Genomic DNA, 14,098 nt, shown 5'->3' with positions numbered 1-14,098 from the left:
GCTGTCTTTGGCTGCCTAAGAGGGGGAATTGAGTCAGCAGACAGTCCATCATTTTCCACAGAAATCTGTGGAAAATGATGGAAACTACAGACGGATAGAAAAAAAGGACTCTCTTCACCTACAGAGAGAGATTGGACAGATAACCTGTAACCTGCATAGTTTGTGGTTTTAAATCTGACCTCCTTTGAGACAAACGTCCACAATATCACTTCCTCCTATTCTGTCAAGCCCGGTTAAAACAGTCTGTTATTCTGATAAAAGCTGCAACATTTAAGGGTCATTCAGATAATCGGAGAATTCAGATCCATTATTTCATGCTGGCTGCAGGCTAATAAGACATGTTTCTTTTCCCAGCGATGTTTTCTAGCTCCTCCCAGGGATCCCGAGTTGTTCCTTTCAGACCAAAAAAGAAGAGCATAGAAACTCATGCATGGGTGGCAGATAAAAATGAGTGAAGTGCTCAGTGGGGGACTTGATGAGAGTTCATCAACAGTCTGAACCTATAGGAGAATTACTAAGGGTTAAAGTCACCTGACCCAGGCCTAACTTGAAGAGGAAAACCTAATCTTTAAAGGTGTCTGTCTCCTGATTGACGAAGAGTTTAAATTCAGTTCTGAGTCTAATGGGAGGCAGTGAAGAGAAGCTTATATGGAAGAAATTCGATCTCTCTTTGTAGTTCCTGTTAATACTCTTTACGCTTTGTAGAACAACTGACGGGTTTTCATGCCGTGTTTGGAACATGCTGATAATAACAGAGCAGTGCAGTCCTGGACATGTGAGCAATGATGTGCGGCCCCGTGTTTATGCCATCTTTGCCTCTTTGTCCTTCCAGAAGGAAATGTTGCCCAGGTGTGTGTGCAGACCTGATCGGTGTGACAGGTGATGCAGCTGTCAGAGCTGACCACTAAGTGTCACTGTCGTGTTGTCTTCATTGTCATCGCATTTAGTGAACAGTTATGTTTCTCCTGCACTTTAAAGGCTTTCAGTAAAGTGTAATTATCACCATGTCCTGGGTCTGTGTATGTTAACAGTGTGATTTTATTACCTTGTGTGTTTTGTGTCTGAGTCATGGAGGAGCTGAGCTTCCTGCAACAGCTCTACCCAGTAATTACAGGATGACATGTGCATTGTGGAAGGAAATCACTTAAGCAGGTCATTGTTTTAGACCGCTGAGAGGCTCTGATTCCTAAAACGGAACTTTCCACATGCATGCTGGGAAGTCAGTGAAAGAACCGCTGCCTTATTTCAACATTTTGTTCTTTAAAACCATTAAAAGTAATAAAAAACAAAGAGAGAAATACAGAAACCAAAGGCAGCTGCAGCACATGAAATACCGTTATTGTCTTATTGTTAATTCAAAAGGAGTGACAAACCAAACCCTGCATGGTACACAGCCGTGAATTATTAAAGCCCCGTTGGAATTATCATTATTATTACATGCCCATGCATATGTGATGAGTTTTCCGGATTTTGGATATAAAAGAGATTTTATTGTCTTTAAATTAAAATAATATGATCCTTAAAAAAAATGTAGGGTCATTGTAGCCTGTTGGTAGTCTTGATGGCCGTCTGTGCTTCCTAATATCTGTCAAAGTTAACCCCGGCCTGTTCGTACAGTTGCTGGTGGGAATTATGAGAGTGTGACACATTAATGGCTCTATGTGACAGTGAACATGTTAATAAGGGGAAAATGTGTAACTTCCTTGTGTGTAGCTAACCACCAGTGCAGACTGTCCACCACCTAAAAAACAAACAAGAACTGCCTTATTGTCTGGAAACCCCACATGCTGACATTTCTTTCATCTTGCAATAACAAATTGAACTGTCAAATTAGAAGCGGCTGTTTTTGCTCAGATATGAATTCAGGTATGCTTTGGCCTCTCTACAAGTTAAGGCTGTGTTTCATCAAAGTGTTTCAGGGCAGAGCTGGGTGTCTTTAATGGCCTGTAAGATCAGCCAGGAACATCATCACCGTGTCAGCTAAGAGGAATAGTGGAGCCGGTTGTCGCCTAATGATCGTCTTTTACAAGGATGAGCTGTCAGAGCATTGAGCTGCATCAGAAAATAGCAGCATGCGGTGCAGGGGCTGCTCTACACGCAGACCTGTTATCGTGCCAGGTGTTTGCCTTTGATGTAACTTGTTAATGACCTTTTTAAGGCAGATTGTGTTCAGTCGGTTTCTTATTTTAGGACCTTGTAGTTGGTTCATAAACATTCAAACATTCTTCTGTTTTCAGAGGCCTGGGTTTCACAAGATCATTTCACAGGATCCTGTGACTTTTCTCACTTTCTTCTTCTTCTTCTTTTTTCAGCAGCTGACATGACACCTCTGCAAGAGAGTGTTTCAGTGCAACGGCCGCCCTACATGCTTATTAAAAAGACGAGATTAAAATAGCTGCACGCTTTCCAGCGTTCAACATCATCCTATTAATACTGCAGCTGATTTTCTTTTTTTTTTTTTAATTAATTTCAAAGCTACTTTCATAAGAATGTTTTTATCTGTCACCAAAATTACAATTCATGAAAAACAGATGGTTTGACTTTGAAGTCATGGTTTACTAATTCAGGGCTTAAAGTCAACATTTTCTGTTTAAAATACTTTGCTAAATCTACATTACCTAAAATACCATTAGAGTGTGAAGAAACAGCGGCTGTGATGTTATGTGTTGCTGAGATATCGACTAAAGTTGAACTGGGACGGGGCTGTAATCTCATGTAATACCATTTTAATCCACAAGATGGTACAGCGAGTCAGTGTAGCGTCCATCTTGCCCTGAGTTCAACCTGAGATATTCAAACATGGATATGGACCACGTTTGTTATTCATGTTAGCTGTGTTTTCATAGCGTTGTAACTTAAAAACTCCCCAAAAACAAACAGAATAATTAGAGACTGCAATAATCAACCTTGTGTGCAGCTGGTGGCGTCCTTCATAATCATTCTGCGATGGAAAATGCTTATCGGGCTGCACAGGAATCATTTTGTTGCAGTACCACTTAGGGCAGGGCGATATGGCCAAAAATATTTATCACGATGTACATTTGAAAATTTGCGATAACGATATAATTGACCAGACAAAATGCTTTACAACTCCACAACTTTATTAGTGCAAGAAAAACCCCATCAATGTATTTTCACTTAAACAAGCAGCTTTTTTATGTTCATTAAAGTTATATAAAAACGTAACAGTGCAAATTCCTCGCTGACAGTTTAACCAAAAGGCATTTCCAGTGGAAACTGGCCGACATATCCTCAACATAACCATGTAGAATATCCACAAAACGTATCCACACACAGTACGGTAATATTATGTTGAAGCACGTATCACTCCACGAGGCTCCCGACTACGGCAGCCATAATGTTTCAACAATCCATCAAGCGGTGCGGGTTCGTAGCTTAGCAAAGTCGTACGAAAACATTTTTTGGCAGATTTTTGAGCGCAGTGTGCCACATAAAATCGGTTTGGTAATAACGACGACCGCTTGCATGCTCTACCAAAAATAGTGCTTTGTTGTGTATCTGAGGGACGAAAGCTAAACCGGCTCCACATCACTGAAGTTGCAGCATTTTTACAAACCAGTTCTGGTTCATCTGTTTCATTCAACGATCTGCTTTCGCTCTTCTCATACTGCGTCACCGAAATGCTTTTTCCACCATGTGCGTATGAAAACAAAGGCACTGCGCATGCGCGTTTTACCCACATTCTTTCGCGATATTTCATTCTCTTATCATTGCCTAACATTATACTGATATTACCTGAATGGTATGATATGGCCCAGCCCTAGTACCACTACTTTTAGATTACCTCTATGTCACTATATAAACTCAGAATATTGTGTCATTGAGTCATTAGTTTGCTGTCAGCTATGTTTTATGTGCCCTTGATTCTCTAATTCTCTTAAGATAATCTATGAATGTCTTTTGGGTTATAAACTCTTAATCATTAACTTTAATCTGGATAAAACATTGTTTCTCATTCGGGCTTAAATAAATATTGATCAGCTCATAAAAAAACTCAGGACTAAAATATATTAATTAGTGATGTGAGATTATAAAATACAGGGGGCAGGAAATGAATAACAAGCACCGTAATTTTAAGGACTAGTTTGGTGCCTGTCACTTCCACCCCCAAATGTACAAACTCCATAGAGAAATGCTGCAATTTAGGCTCAGGCTTCATACATCTTCCTGCCCAGCTTTGTGTGTGTGTGTGCGTCTGCGTGCGTGCGTGTGTTGCAGTGGCTCACATGTGGGTGGGAGTCTGAATGTTTTGGTCCTTTTCTGGAATGTCAAAAATGAGTCACTGCTTGTTCCGGTTGAAAGCTGCTCCGGCTTTCAACTTTACTCTCACTTAATTCAAGAATTTTTATTATTTTTTAGCCTGAAACAATTTCTCATTCACTCAGAGAAAAATGTGACCGTGCAGGTGTCTGTGCTATCTTCTGAAGATGTCAAAAAAACACATTTTTTTACAAACCCACACACATATTTCATTCACAATGGAAGAATACAGTGAAGCTGGTGTCATCCAAAAAATACTAGCATGTCCTACTAATGCACGCTCATTGACTGGCAGAGGTTTTGGAAAAGGACACACACACTAGCCTAAGATGTATTTACAGCACAAACATCCACGTGTGTTGTGTAGCCATCGCCTTTAACATGACAGTTAATGCTTTGTAAAGCAGCAGAACTACAGCTTCAACCTAAACTGGTTCATTTCTCTGAAAGCTCAGTGTTCTGGTATAAACTGGGTTTTTCAGGTCAAAAGGGTGGAGCTGGATGTTATATTATAACCTGTGTTAACAAGGTGTGTCTTAACACAATAATAGGCTGTGCAGTGCAGATTTAGGTGTGGTGATTTTAGGCGTTCAGACTTTAAAGAACTACATATGACAAAGAAAACCTTCATAAGCACCCTTCCTGGTTCAGGGGTGTCGAACTACAGGCCTCGAGAGCTGGTGTCCTGCAGGTTTTAGATGACACCCTGGTTCAACACACCTGAATCAAATGATTAGTTCATTACCAGGCCTCTGGAGAACTTCAAGAAATGTTGAGGAGGTAATTTCGCCATTTATCAGCTGTGATGGATCAAGGACACATCTAGAACCTGCAGGACACCGGCTCTCGAGGCCTGGAGTTCAACACCTGCACTGGTTCATTTTCATTCCCACTCCTGTGAGAAGAGTACAGAGAGTTGGCTCTCATCAAACGCTGCGTTGTTGAATTATGATTGAATTTTGTTTTTCTTTTAAAAAAGGCTTAGAGAGCTAACAATTAATTAATTGTCAACAATTTAAAACTTTCTGATTAAAAACTGATGGGCTTTTTCAGCTGTAGCCTGAATTGAAAAGGCAAAACGTGAAAATTATGTAATTTGGTTCTCATGTTAACTGTTTGGCCCTTTAATGCAAACTGGAATAAGAGCAGCCCTCTCATTGGCTACCAAGTGTCCCCCTGGCCAATACGATCTCTTCCCTCCCCCCTTTGTCCCACCCTCTTGAATCTCTCCCTTGTCCGTCTGCCTGGTTGTGGCACTCTGCTCTCAACCTGCAGATTGGCTGTCAGGATCGTGTGTGTGTGTGTGTGTGTGTACTGCACACCGCAGCGAGCGTGTGCATGAACGTGTGAACAGATTTAGAAGTGAAGTGGCAGCTTCTTTTTTCTTCTTCTGAGAGGAAGTTTATTTTCTCGCTGGGAAGAAAAGACATGATGATGATGATGGTTATAAAGACGTTAAAGATGATGATGGGTGTCCCTCGACCTCCGCGGGCTCAGGTCAGTGGATGCTGATACTCTGTAGAGCTGTTTTGTGGCATTTATGTGTGCGTGCTCCTCAGGATCCTCCTATTGTCACAAACAGCCTGTTTCTGGTTCCCAGTTTCCTCTCCATTTTTTGTTTGTTGCATGTTTTGTATGAGTTTTACACCCGGATGCAGCAGTGTTGTACTTCACTTCTAGTGCACCAGATTTGGTTGAGTAGCAGCTGAGGTTAAATGGCATCAGTGTATGTGTGCATCTGCGCTGTAAGAGGCTGCCAAACAGTCAATCCAAGAGTTTTTCATAGAGATCCACTCACATGTTGGCCGAATGTCAATAACTGGCTCATAAAGCTTTGTTAACTAATATCAGAGGCTAAAGTCTTCTTAGAATGTCGTTTCCTAATCGGAAAGTCAACAGTTCAGTGTTCGGCTTCTTTAGTCTGCATGGAGATGTATCCTTTAACAAGATACTGAACTGAATGCATTCATTAGAGTGTGTGAATGTTACAGAAGGTGCTTAATCAGGGAATAAAGTGCAGTATGAATGTGTGTGTGAACTTAAAGTGTGTATGCAAAATTACCACTGGGTTTATGAACCATCAGGCTTCTGCAGCTCCATTTCTCTATTTAAGGAGACACGTTTACTTCCAGGTGAAGCAGTGAAAGTAGTGATGAGCTTGCACAAGCAGGAGAAAGTCAGACTGAAGAAGCTGAAACAATTGTGTCCAAAGAGGAAACCAGGTGCAGCTTCTGAAATGTTTCTACCGGTGTGATGATATATTTGGGTTTATCTTTAGTCTGTGCAGCTGTGCTTTTTGGGCTGACAGAGACATCAATCTAAATGGAAAGAAAAAATGTGGAGGGACTGGACTTGTGATAGAAAAGTGAGAAAAGCTGTGAAGTTCGTGTTGGTGTTTGAATCCAGTTTGATCAGCAGTGTGACTCTGGTGGATAATTAGTGTATCCAGACCACCCAGCTCATCACTTACTGAACAGGCAGTTGACTCCTTGTCTTCTCCAACATATAATCTAAAAATAATATCATCCCCAATTACCTGCATTCATTTTACATTTAAGGTCCTTATTTTATACTATTTAGTTATTGAATCGTTTTCTCATTATTATTTAAGTGTTTTTCTTCTCTTCTGACTTTAAGATAAGGTGAGCAATCACTCGTTTCATTAAACTGAGTTTGTGAAAGCAGGATTAAAGCACATTTAAACTCCCCAGAGACTATTGTTTATCATGACTTGGCACAACAGAAACATGCTGTGTTTGTTTAGATTTGGTCCGATGGCTTATTTTCATCCTAATGCAAACCGTGATGAAGGTTGGGACTGAACTCAGTCCCTGCCTTTGTACAGACATCATGCATCTCACTGTCTGAAGCTGTCAGTCTACCAACTTTGTATTCATTCAACTTAAAGTAACTTTATTTGAATTGTTATGAAATTCCTTTAAGTTCAGGCTAGTTTCTGAGTGCAGATAACAAATATTTTAGGCAATCCTGACATTATTTTTTTCTTTAGCATAAGAGCTCTGATACATTCTAATATCATTTTAAATAACAAAGAACACTCTTATATTATCTGAGTAAAGTGTGTTTGTGTGAGAGAGGGCTCAGCATCCTGCCACCTGGCTGGCGAGTGATGCTGTGTGGGGGTAATGGGCCACACTGTACCCAATTAATGTGAGTGCTCAGTGGGCCAGACATAATGTATACACACATCCACACACACACTGTCTGCATTAATCAATTTAAAATACTCTTTTGTTATTTCCAAGGTCAACAGTGGGCCTTCAAGCCCAGTTTCCTCCCCTGATTCTGAGATTTATTACAATGCAGCTCCGGGCATGTCCTCACAAAACAGCCTTAAATGAAGAGGATTTATTCTGCAAGCCCCATTAATCTATAGTCTTATATTAACACAGAGCTCACTTTTAGTTCTAACCTACAGAGAGAAAACCTATAAATCTGCAGGTGGAGGCAGGTACAGACAAGCTGGGGAAGAAAGCAGCCAGTCTTATTGGTAATGTTGTTTTTAGGAGGTGGAGGAGACCAAAATTGGAGCAAAAACTGAGGAATTATAATAGTCAGATGGCCATAACTAGCACTACATATTAAAGATAAGATTGCTCTCGAACTGCTGAATATGTTTGCATGAAATAAAATACTCAGATCTTTTTAAAGTATTAATACAAAGAAAATGTAATGTGTCACTTCTTCAATAAACTGTATTTAAAACATTAAAATAACTTTATGAAAAACAAAGAGGTTAAGGTGGGTGGTCTTAGATATATTAATATCATAGGAATCATTATTAAAAGTAATCTGATACTTGTCTTTAATTTAGAAATGATCTAATATCTAAAAAATTATAAACATAATGACACATGATGACAAAAAACCACTTACAATAAATTGTAAATAATGGATGGTTTTGCCCCAAATCCAGCACCCTGAGACAGGAATATGAAATGTTATATTTTTTTTATTTGGTTTGGAGTTGGGACTGTTCAAATTTACCGCCACTTTCAGATAAATGTCAGTGTAACATGGTTTTAAATTGCACTGTGACTGCAAACCTCTAAGTTTAATTAACTTCTGCTAACATTGATGTTACCAACATTGGCATGTTGGCAGAAATAAACCACACGGCTTGTAGACAATTTGTCACAAATACCTGCAGGTATTTAAAGCATGAATGAGTCATATTGTGATATTGTATGTGTGTTATGACATTTATTTTCCACTTAAGAGAAACTGTGATAAGCCTTTGAACTACATAATATTACTGTGATTAAGTAACACATGCTGTGCTATAGGTAGCAGTACAACAACAGGTGGTACGTCAGTCTATTACACAAAAATGAATCCGCACAATCTGGGTTTCACTGTCTGTTCAAGTTTATCCATCCATCCATCCATCCATCCATTCGCTTATCCTTTTCAGGGTCGCGGGGGGCGCTGGAGCCTATCCCAGCTGTCATAGGGCGAAAGGCGGGGTACACCCTGGACAGGTCGCCAGTCTGTCGCAGGGCCGACACACAGGGACAGACAACCATTCACACTCACATTCACACCTAGTGACAATTTGGATTAATCAATTAACCTATCCCCACAAGCTGCATGTCTTTGGACGGTGGGAGGAAGCCGGAGTACCTGGAGAGAACCCACGCAAACACGGGGAGAACATGCAAACTCCACACAGAAAGACCCCGGCCTGATGGTGGAATTGAACTCAGGACCTTCTTGCTGTGCGGCACCAGTGCTAACCACTGTGCCACCGTGCTGCCCCTGTTCAAGTTTATTTCAAGTATATTTCAACAGATTTGCCGTAACTTTTTCCTTGTGTGCTGAGTATTATTTTCAGATGAAGATTGTTAAATGGCTCCATAGTCAAAGTTGAACCAAAACTTTTTAAAATTCTGATATGGAAAAATTAAGGTTTAAACATCATAAAATAAAACGTTTTAATATTCTTGAAACCAGCGCAGCGAGTTAATTAGATGTTGATTGTTTTACTGGATATTTCAAACCCAGAACATGTCAGATTCAGTTCATATAGAAACTGAAAAGAAATGGCACACAGTACAAGTTTCAGCTCCTCTTTAATTTTTAGAAGTGAAGATTTCTTATTGTGTTATTCCTGCACAGACATGAGAGTGGATGAAAAATTTAGCAGAACTGAAGCCATTTCTGATTTTATTAAGTGTAAAAACTCTAGGCTAAAATTTTCTTTTATGCCATCACACCTCAGATTATTGATTTAATCTGACTGTAGGCCACTTTTCCTCACTTTAGTTAACCTCTCCTTTATTTCTTCCCCTCTTGTTCCATCCCTGCACCACCGGTTCCACCAACAGCTATTGTTATTGAGACACACCTCAGATACACACTTTCAATCCGACTCTGATGGAGGAAAAAAACCCAGAAACACTCACGATCTTTGTTCCGTAGCTAGTTTGCATAATACATGCAGTGTACTGCGCGTGTGTATCTTTCTGTGAGGACTGTGTAACTTTCTTTGTTTGTGGTGTTATGGTTCAGTAAAGGCCACAGTATTTGCGTGAAATTTGCTTTTAGTTTGCAACTGAACATATAATTAAGAGTGTGTACTTTTTAACTCAGTAGTGTACTAAGGGGAAAGTCTAATATGCAGGATGTACTAGTAGAATCATGATGCTCTACCTTCTTAAGCTTTTTAAATTATTGGGGTGAAAGGTTAGTATCTAATAGCTAAATATAAGTGGTGACAAGGAAACATTGTATATGGACGTTTTGTTTACGTTGGTTTTAAACCAGTTTATCAAACAGCTCAGAGGCCTACTGATTGGTTGTCAACCCTCTGGCAACCTCTGTTGTCTGTAGGTATTCCCTAAGCAGTTGACAAGTTGTTGCTGTAGTCTGCTGGGTGAATTTAGCAGGGTCCTGTGGTTGGTAGTTTGCTTGGAAGATGTTGACTTGTCTGCTTGTCGGCATCTTCCACTTAAAAAGATTGTAAGAAGATTTTTGGGGCAGCACCTTTTTGCAACCCAGCGACTGCTAAACCCCCACGTACACTTTCTCTACTAACCCATGGTTGCCAAATGGTTGCAGACCAGTCTCCAGGCCTGTGTGACTGGTGCTAAATGAATAGGGATGGGTATCGTTTAGGTTTTATCCGATACCGGTGCCAAATCGGTATTTTTGAAACAGTGCTCGTGCTTAACGAATGGAGAACACAAACGTTGTCGTCTTATGTTTTTTTTTTTTTTTTTTTTTTTTAAGCCGTCTTTTTTCTTTTTTTTTGACTCCACCGTTGAAAATGGATGGAGATCTTTGACTTTAAATTTTGTCACTGCCCTATGAATTTCGACCACTTTTTCTTTGGTCATTTTAGCCTTTTTGGCCAGAGTGAAGGATGTATCTGCCATCAAACATGAAGACAGCCGCATATAACTACGACGGTGTTTGCTAGTTCACCCTACATGCATTAATTTAATAACATAGTTGGCCTACTCAACGTAAATTACACACGAACAACATTAAGCTACTCGCCCGAGAAGAATGACGGCCCGGATACCGGTACCCATTCCTATAAATGAACCAAGCTTTTCAGCCTGTGCAAGCTGTGCGTGAGCTTTTTATGGCTCCTGAAGTGGGGCTTCAGGGGGGTAAGGGTAAACAAAAGATTTGAGAACCATTGCTTTAAATGAGCAAAATTAAATACTTATTTTGGGGCTGAGTAAACAAAGTTTTTCAGCATCTTTTTAATGAGATTTGACAAGTGAGAGGTGATTCTGTACATGACTGCTAAAGGGAAAGCTAATTAACTTATTAGTACATAATTAGTACATAATATCTCAACATGCATACAGTTTATTAGACGTCTTCTCTTGAGACGGAAGTCACTGATTGCATTTCCATGTTCATAAAATTTGACTTCTGACTTCGTGTTGGAAGCCATTAGACGATAGTAAACTGTGGCAATAAAGAAAACTGTACAGAGTCAGCAGAAACACTCATGTCGTGGCAGTCAAACCACGATTTACTGGTAAATTAAGTGTTCAAAGTGTGCCAAGAAAACATTCCCCAGTCTATCTGTATTGTTGGCAACAGCATGGAGTCATCTTTTTAAAGCCCAATGACCCTGCTGTCTGCAGTCTCAGCATAAATGAAGTTTTGTCAGAAGTTTTTCTGTCCAGATTTAGTGAACCGATGCTCTTCACAACCTCCAGTTTCAGAAACCTGACACGGCCCTTTATTGTAGTCCATCCACCTCAAAGTTGGTGTGTTTGTGTGACGTGAATCAGTCAGGATTGTTTGATAACTATATAACGCTATAATATTTTTTTCTTTACAACATATTTTCAAACTGGAGATGAAATGTTTGGGTGGATGAAACCGACAAATTAGAAACAAAAATCTGCAACTTACAGTAGAAATTCACAGCAGCAGAGGACCATAAACACCCACAAAACTCCATTCAATCTTAGTAATTAGAAAAAAGCTATTTTCACATTGAGAATGCACTGATGATCCACGATGATCTCAGTGTCCTTAAAAACTTTATGTGGGCGATCATAAATGCTCCAATAGTGGATCTTTATTTACCTCAGAGATCGACTGGAGACATGTTTATAACAAACATTATTGACAATATTTCTTTTTATATTTGCTCAGTTTCATTAATAATGGTTAATATCTGTCAGTTAAGCTGTTTTGACGGCTCTAACTGTGCAGCTGGTTGTTGTTCAGCGATATTAGTAAGTTACTGCTCAACATGTTGCATTTACAAAACATACTCTGGAAGCAGAAAAAATAGGATTTCGCTCAAATTTGGCACTTTGGGGTGATTTTTAAACCAAAATCAAATGAAACCTGCTCCAGTCTGGGATATGTGTACAGCATAAGTTACCATAGTGATCTAGCTCGATAAAAACAGAGCCAGCAACTTTGTGACACTAACCAGTCTGACTGTAAACTGGACATATCTCATTAACCCATAAATCTAGCTTTATAGTTGCACCCCTCCAGGCTCATGCATGACCCAAGTTGGTAACTTCAAAGTTGGTTACTTAATCTGCACTTCTCCTTTAGTTAGTGCTTAGTGACGGACAGTACAGTTTTTTCTGTTTGTGTGTGTGTGTGTGTGTGTGTGTGTGTGTGTGTGTGTTCGTGTTCGTGTTCCTTCTGACTCTGCAAATGACACTTCAGTGAGTCGTCGTCTTTCCTTCCCTTTCCTACTAGACTTTCAGTATGAAACAAGAAGCTTTGCTCATATTTCTCCTAATATTGCAAAGCAGCTGTTCAGACAGTTTTTCTAACTAAAAATGCAAAGGTCAGGGCTGGAGTGATAATTCCAACGTACTGATGGAGTTTGAATAGCAAATCATTATGTAACTCCTTCATGCTTTAGTTCTGTACTTGGCTGCTGTTTATTTTTTGTTATTGTTTATTTGTGGATAGTTTAATAGGGGGCTTTGTGTGAAATCCTCAAATTTAATAAAAAAGGATTTGGATTAAATCATTTATTTTAAAATGCATGATTTGTGTGTGTGTGTGTGTGCGTGTGTGTGTGTGTGTGTAAACTGTGATGGCTTGCGTGGCTGTGGGAGAGTTGGATTAACGGTTATTTAGCCAGATTTTTTATCTGTGAATAAACATTGCAAGCAAAGAAATGCTCTTTGGGGTTCAGCGGGGTGCGGTTTTCCTGCTTGTGTGGTTGTTCTTGGTGTTTTGTTGGCGCAGGAAGTGAAAGCAGACAGACCACAGTGAAACCAGTTCTGACTAAACCCAAACATAACCCATGTTCTTCCTAAGAATGAGCTGTTAGACTTTGTCCGGCAGGAATTGCATCATAATGTCAGAAATCTGACTCCTGCGTGGTTTATTTTTTTAAACAGAGAACAGTAATGAAGCACAATCTTATTATCGACTGTATTTCTGCTGCCTCTTAGAATGTGCTACCTTTAGATAGACGTGTTTTTAGTCAAACATGATGACAGTTTTACAAATAAGCTTCACACCAGAGACCTTGACGGACCTAAATGTGTGATATCACTGGTTTAATGTTTCTGTTAAAATATAAGCAGAGATGAGGTGAAAGTGAATTAAAAATATTTTTCTTTCTTTGGGTTAAATTTAAAAGGGGAAGTCCTCTGCAATCTGAAGGTATCCAATTAATAAACATATCGTAAATCTAAGATCAATCTTTGTTAGATTTGACTATTAAAATTGTTGTTTATGAACAGAGAAAAGAGAAGAAAGAAAAAAGAAGGAAATCATGGACCCGGAATTCTTTGCAGTTTATTTAATGTTTTGTTTTGTTTTGGTTTTTGTTTTTTTTTTTGTTTTTTTGAAGGCCAGCCAGGAAGTTGGTTAGCATTGCCTTGGTTCCTTTGATTGAAAGAAAATACCTTTTTGCAATAATAAAGAAGTTTATCAGTAACATATTATTTGCAACTTAACTGAGATCTTCCTAAAAGCAAAGCACTAACGTTAAACTATAAACTACACCGCATGATGTCAGCATAACCACGAATAACTTCCTATTTTTAGCGTGATGACACTGAAAATGTCTCACAATATAAAAGCTTCATAATTGACAGCTGAGATTTTTACTTAAGCTTCATATTTTTAAGCTCGTCTTAACCCCAGACCTTATTTCAGATGAGTCGGCGTCAAACTTGTCCATTAAAACACATTAAAAACAAGGAAGCTGTGTAGTTATTTCCTGCTTTTAAGCCTCCTCTGCATCACCCTGGAGATGCCCACAAAATGTAATGACGTACAGCATTGAGTTTGAAGTAGAAGCTGGTTCAGGATGATCAATAAAAATGATGGACAGTAA

At 39.3% G+C, this 14,098-nt stretch overlaps 1 protein-coding gene across 5 annotated transcripts in view; it reads left to right on the top strand.

Annotated features, from left to right (window-relative positions):
• LOC309714123 (phospholipase D1-like) overlaps nt 1-14,098 on the top strand; it is a 54,575-nt gene that overhangs the window by 8,313 nt on the left and 32,164 nt on the right. For 2 of the 5 annotated variants that reach the window (XM_082546305.1, XM_082546301.1), the window contains exon 1: nt 5,569-5,778. The exons of the other annotated variants lie outside the window; for them this stretch is intronic. The gene's annotated coding sequence lies outside the window, so the exon portion shown is untranslated. Of the gene's footprint in view, nt 1-5,568; nt 5,779-14,098 lie in introns of those variants that run through there. 5 annotated transcript variants of the gene reach the window in all.

This window comes from Aulonocara stuartgranti (genome assembly GCF_965226115.1).
Source record: "Aulonocara stuartgranti genome assembly, chromosome: 9".
Taxonomy (NCBI): domain Eukaryota; kingdom Metazoa; phylum Chordata; class Actinopteri; order Cichliformes; family Cichlidae; genus Aulonocara; species Aulonocara stuartgranti.
The sequence above is the reverse complement of the archived record's forward strand: the minus strand, read 5'-3'. Positions and strand labels throughout refer to the sequence as shown.